General features: G+C 41.1%; 1 pseudogene; it reads right to left on the reverse strand.

Annotated features, from left to right (window-relative positions):
• Positions 1-1,482: 1,482 nt before the first annotated feature.
• On the reverse strand, positions 1,483-4,045 carry LOC114487122 (telomerase protein component 1-like; annotated as a pseudogene).
• Positions 4,046-6,822: the final 2,777 nt, after the last annotated feature.

The following is a 6,822-nucleotide window of genomic DNA, read 5'->3' on the forward strand; positions in this document are numbered from 1 at the left end:
GGGCATTATGCTAAGTGAAATAAGTCAGACAGAGAAAGACAAATACTGTATGATATCAGTTATATGTGGAATCTGAAAAATACAACAAACTAGTGAATAAAACAAAACAGAAGCAGAGTCACAGATATAGAGAACAAACTAGAGGTTACCAGTGGCAGGGGGATAATATGGGGTGGGGAGTGGAAGGTACAAACTACTGGGTATAAGATAGCTCAAGGATGTATTGTACAACAGGCAGAATATAGTCAATATTTTGTAATAACTGTACATGGAAAGTAGCCTTTAAAAATTATATTAAAATTTTTTAAATTTTTAATAAAAATTTAACATAAAGTGGAGTTTGGGGTGGGCCAGTGTGTAGCTGGTCACTCAGGCTGACAAGAGCTACTGTCAAACTTTTAGGAATTCTGTGAGCCAGCTGTTAAACATGGACCGCCATTAAATATTAAATTGTACAAGCTAATAATTGAATAAATTATATTAAAAACAAAGGTAATAAATACTAAAAAATAATTACTTCCTAATTATTTTACTACATTTCACTATTATCTACTCTTGACCTTATTTACATTTACTTTATCTCTATTGTAGTGGCCCGCACACCGCGATGAAGAGTGGCCCCCGCTTGCCACAACTAGAGAAAGCCCTCGCACAGAAATGAAGACCCAATACAGCAAAAATAAATTAATTAATTAAAAATCAGAACAGTAAGGCCAAAATTCAAGTCTTTAAAAAAAAAGATTTCTGGATCTGGCATAAATAAATAAAGTTAACATGGAATTTCGTCTGAAACAGAATGGAACAGAGGCCACAGAGAATGAATAAAAGTGATGTGACCAACTCTTGAGTTGTTCCCTTAAAAGCAAACAGCACAATCTCCCATGTCCCCTTTTCTCCTTTCCTACTAGATGTAATACAAAAATAATGGCTGGAGCTGGAGCAGCCATCATGAACTATGAGGTGGAAGCAGAGTAGTTGAGGATGGTAGAGCAACAGATAGAAGATGCCCAGGTCCCTGTAATACTGTGTTGTTTCCATGCCTAGACAGCTGTAAAAGAAGAATAAACTTTTATCTTGCTTTTAAAAAGGAAGTGGGGACTTCCCTGGTGATGCAGTGGTTAAGAATCTGCCTGTCAATGCAGGGGACATGGGTCTGATCCCTGGTCCAGGAATTCCTGATCCCATATGCTGAGGAGCAGCTAAGCCCGTGTGCCACAACTACTGAAGCCTGTGCGCCTAGAGCCCATGCTCCACAACAAGAGAAGCTACCGCAATGAGAAGCCCGTGCACCGCAATGAAGAGTAGCCCCCGCTCGATGCAACTAAAGAAAGCCCACACGCAGCGATGAAGACCCAACGCAGCCAAAAATAAAATAAATAAATTTATTTTTAAAAAAGGAAGTGAACAGAGTGGAGGCCACAGATAATCTCTAAAAGATGTTCTAACAAAGCCCCCAACCTCTCCAGTGTCCAACCTGTACTCACTTCAGTATCCCATCAGTGCAGCCTGAGAGTGTCACGTCATTGGGATTCAAATCTGTGTATCTGGTAAAGGAAGAGTGGTCACTACCAGTCAGAAACAGTGCCAAGAACACAGAGTCACTGCCCCTAACATCCTAGGATGGACACCCTACCTGTGCACTTTTAATAGGGTTCGGTGCTAGGCTGGGACTGGGGTGGACCATCACGAAGGGGTATGGAGCCAGCCTGAAGACTTCAGAGAACGTTCTAGCACTTGAAGTGCAATAGAGGTAAGAGACAGAAATGGGGAGGGGTCTGGTGAGTGGGAGTGTCCCATGCTTTAGTAGAGGTAGACAGGAAATATGGATCTCTATCTACTTGGAGGGCATTATGCTAAGTGAAATAAGTCAGACAGAGAAAGACAAATACTGTATGATATCAGTTATATGTGGAATCTGAAAAATACAACAAACTAGTGAATAAAACAAAACAGAAGCAGAGTCACAGATATAGAGAACAAACTAGAGGTTACCAGTGGCAGGGGGATAATATGGGGTGGGGAGTGGAAGGTACAAACTACTGGGTATAAGATAGCTCAAGGATGTATTGTACAACAGGCAGAATATAGTCAATATTTTGTAATAACTGTACATGGAAAGTAGCCTTTAAAAATTATATTAAAATTTTTTAAATTTTTAATAAAAATTTAACATAAAGTGGAGTTTGGGGTGGGCCAGTGTGTAGCTGGTCACTCAGGCTGACAAGAGCTACTGTCAAACTTTTAGGAATTCTGTGAGCCAGCTGTTAAACATGGACCGCCATTAAATATTAAATTGTACAAGCTAATAATTGAATAAATTATATTAAAAACAAAGGTAATAAATACTAAAAAATAATTACTTCCTAATTATTTTACTACATTTCACTATTATCTACTCTTGACCTTATTTACATTTACTTTATCTCTATTGTGGAAATACTATACAAACTGCTGAGTACCTCTGAGTACCTCTTCCCCACTCTGTGTTCACTTACAGCACGTTGGTAGATTGAAATCAGCTGTGGAAGGAGTAATTACATCATGGAAATTAGCAAATGCTGTTAACCAAGACTTATTTTTCCAGATTGTTGGTTGTTAAATATTTACCAGCATGTCACTGAGTAGGGGGTTGCAGCCAGCAGGGTATTGTGCATAGCGTGCAAGGAAGCTTTGAGAAATGAGATACATCAGTGTGGAGGAAAATGTTGGGGAGGGGAGGGTTTCTCAGGGACTGGGCAGTACTCACAGGGACCCTTTGGGTAGCCAGGAACAGCAAGTGCTTCCCAAAAGTAGGCAGGGACCATTCACACTTTTCATCCGACTCCTGAAGGAAGAAAGAGACTCGTGTCACGTGGTTGCATGGGAGATGATCAAGAAACTTCAGAACTGAGGGACTTCCCTGGTGGCGCAGTGGATTAAGATTCTGTGCTCCCCATGCAGGGGGCCTGGGTTCCATCCCTGGTCAGGGAACTAGATCCCATGTGCATGCCGCAACTAAGAGTTCACATGCCACAACTAAGGAGCCTGTGTGCCGCAACTAAGGAGCTGGTGAGCTGCAACTAAGGAGCCCAGGAGCCACAACTAAGGAGCCCGCCTGCCGCAACTAAGACCTGGTGCAACCAAATAAATAAATATTTTTTTAAAAAAAGAAAGAAAGAAATCTTCGTAACTGAGTATAACCTAGCCTTTCCTAGTCAGGCTGTTCCCAGGCCTCTGTCTATTCACATATATTTGCATGGTGGGTGTCTGACCTGGACTTGAGCTTGGAGTTTGGTGGCAGTCTTCAGGATACCTTCCTCTTCCTTAATCACAGCAGTCTTCACAGTGCCACTTCCACACAGCAAGAGATCCACCTGCTCTGTCCGTGTCATCATCATTGCAATCAACAGCAGCACATAGTTCAGAGGGGGCTGATTGGATAAGCATCAGGGTAAAATAAGACTCCCGTATTTTAGAATCCACCTTTGCCCACTCAGCTCTAGTGGCCAAACGTCTCCACTGGTTGGGGAAAAGTGGACAAAATCCCCAATTAAGATGGGGCGGCTTCAGCAGTCCCCAGGAAGAGTTGACCAGGTAGGAGGTGGAGAAGGGCCAGGATCCCTGCCCAAATTCAACACTGGGATGTGAGGAAGTGAAAGTGACACATATTTTGGTGAGAGAAATTTAGAGAGTATTAAGGACCAGCCAAATGTGAAAGGTTAATGCTACGATCCACGAATATGCTTGAGACCACATTCTAGGAATTATCCCTAGGAACCAAGGTCTGATACTGGGAAGCAAATGCGTGTCATTTATTTTAGTTCTGAGTGTTTGCCTGGGAGGACGAGGTCTGGGAACAGGATGCCTCTCAGGATCTCCAGCATCCTACCAACATCACCCCATCTTTTTATTCTTTTACCCCTTGTGGGTTGCCCTTGCGAAGGATCCTGTCTGCATCAGCATCTGTCAGATAGACCAAGAGGGTGCTGCCTGGCAGCGGGGGCAGGCTGTGTTTGACGGAGAGGTTCACAGCTGTCTCCAGGGCCTGTCAATACTGAGCCAGCATCGCACGGTCATATTTCCACTGTCTGCAGGCAGGAAAGAAACAGACAGGGGCTTCACTGTTTGCCACTCTGAGGCAGATGGAAAGATGAGAACTTGCCACTCAAGTATAAAGTCTTCACCCCCTCCACAGCGCATCTCCAATGTCAGTAAAGAAAACAGGGACAGAGCTTCCCTTGGCCCCCATTCTACAAGACTATCCTAATCCATTCTCATGGCAGGAGAGAAGTCATCTGTAGACCCATTCTCTGAAATCGCTTGCCATGCTGCCCACATCAATCCATACTTACTTCATGAGGCAAGACTTAACTGCTACATATTTTTACATTGTCATTTAAAGAACACATGCTAACTTCTTACTCTAAAAAATGGCAATTAAAGGAGAAAGAATCGAACATTCATCCCACTTTTCCAAGACAATCTCTATTTCAAAGTAACTAAATAGCTTTAGTTCATGAGGGAAGTTCTTTTTACAGTTCCAGCTAATAAATATGGGAATGACAGAAAACCCCCATTCTGCAACTGCTAATGAAACAATTGATTCGGGCATAGACTATCAAATGGATAAACCATTAACTTTACAGTGGAGAAATCAGGCTACCATAACCTAAAAGCACTGATCAATCATCAACACTATGCGTGGGACCAGTAGGCTTCTGGTGCCTCCTGATCCTGTGTCCTACCAGGAGACAAAAATTCTGGTGGTCTTACTCATTGTGTACAAAGGATCACCTACGAAATATTCACGTAAGAAAAAAAGTTAAATCTGAATCTATTCAAGTTTTTAGAGTTAATGCCCAGGGTACACGAAATAGAGAAACAGGTGAGATGACACTGGTGAAGTAGACAAATCTAGAATATGGGACCTTTTGTGGGGCCCCCTGAACCTGATTTCCACAGCAAGTCAATGGCATGTAAACAATTAAAAGATTTTTAAGAGATTTAAGTAAATCTGGGACTTCCTTGGTGGCACAGTGGTTAAGAATCCACCAGCCAATGCAGGGGACACAGGTTCGAGCCCTGGTCCAGGAAGATCCCACATGCCACGGAGCAACTAAACCCGTAAGCCACAACTACTGAGCCTGTGCTCTAGAGCCCACGAGCCACAACTACTGAGCCTGTGAGCCACAACTACAGAAGCCCGCGCGCCTAGAGCCCATGCTCCGCAACAAGAGAAGCCACCGCAACGAGAAGCCCGCACGCTGCAACAAAGAGTAGCCCCCGCTCGCCGCAACTAGAGAAAGCCTGTGCATGGCAACAAAGACCCAATGCAGCCAAAAATAAAATTAATTAATTTAAAATAGATTTAAGTAAATCTTAATAACTACATGTAATGTGTGTATGCCTTGTTTGGATCCTGATTTGAATAAACCTGTGAAATGATACTTTTGAGACAACTGGGAAATTTGAATATAGACTAGGTAATAAATGATAATACCAAGGAATTATTTTCAGTTCTGTTAACTATAGTAATGACATTCTGATTATACAAGAAAATGTCTGTTTTAAGAGACACGTGAAACATGGAGGGGTGAAATAAGATGTATCATATTATTTGGCATTTGTTTTTTTAAAACATCTTCCAAAAAAAAAGATAAGAAAGGAGGAGAGGGATCAGGAAAGGAAGGCTGATAAAATCTAGATTTTCACTGAAAGTGGCTAACAGTTTCATGGGAGTCCATTATATTATTCTCATTACTTTTGTACATGTTTAAATTTTTTCATAGTTTTTTTTAATCTAGAGAATCCAGCAGTCTCTACCAGTGCTATCCAGGAGAAATAAATTACAATTAATGAAATTAAATTAAATTGAAATTACACATGTAATGTAAGGTTTTCTAGCAGCCATATTTTAAAAAGTAGAAAGAAACAGGACACATATTACATTTAATTTAGCCTTATATATATATATTTTTTCACCTCAACATGTAATTAATACAAAAATCACAAATGACATATTTTACATTCTTTTTCACACTGCCCCAAAATCTAGCACATCTCAGTTCCCATTAGCCACATTTCAAGTGCTCAATAGCCACCTGTGGCTAGTGGCTACCAAACTGGCCAGCAAAGACATCCTGTTTGGACAGCATCCTCAGCTTAATTCTTTAATGGCCCCATGTTCTGCCACTGATTCAGGCGAGTCCTGGCCACTGAGTCCTACTAGAAGGTTAGAGGAGCCCGGCATTTATCTTGAATGAAAACGAATGAAGATACTGTGGATGCATCTAAAAGGACAGAGTGATGGGACTTCATCAAGCTTACAGAATAGGTTTTATGCCTGACTTTGAGTCTGCTTGATGATAACTATCTTTACATGTGTCAAAAGAAAAAGGAAACAACAGAATACACATTTTTCTCAAGTGCTCATGGAACATTCTCCAGGATAGATCATATCTTGGGTCACAAATCAAGCCTTGGTAAATTTAAGAAAATTGAAATAGTATCAAGTATCTTTTGCGACCACAACGCTATGAGACTAGATATCAATTACAGGAAAAGATCTGTAAAAAATACAAACACGTGGAGGCTAAACAATACACTACTTAATAACGAAGTGATCACTGAAGAAATCAAAGAGGAAATCAAAAAATACCTAGAAACAAATGACAATGGAGACACGACGACCCAAAAACTATGGGATGCAGCAAAAGCAGTTCTAAGAGGGAAGTTTATAGCAACACAATCCTACCTTGAGAAACAGGAAACATCTCAAATAAACAACCTAACCTTGCACCTAAAGCAATTAGAGAAAGAAGAACAAAAAAACCCCAAAGTTAG

Source organism: Physeter macrocephalus, chromosome 11, assembly GCF_002837175.3.
Source record: "Physeter macrocephalus isolate SW-GA chromosome 11, ASM283717v5, whole genome shotgun sequence".
NCBI classification, from domain to species: domain Eukaryota; kingdom Metazoa; phylum Chordata; class Mammalia; order Artiodactyla; family Physeteridae; genus Physeter; species Physeter macrocephalus.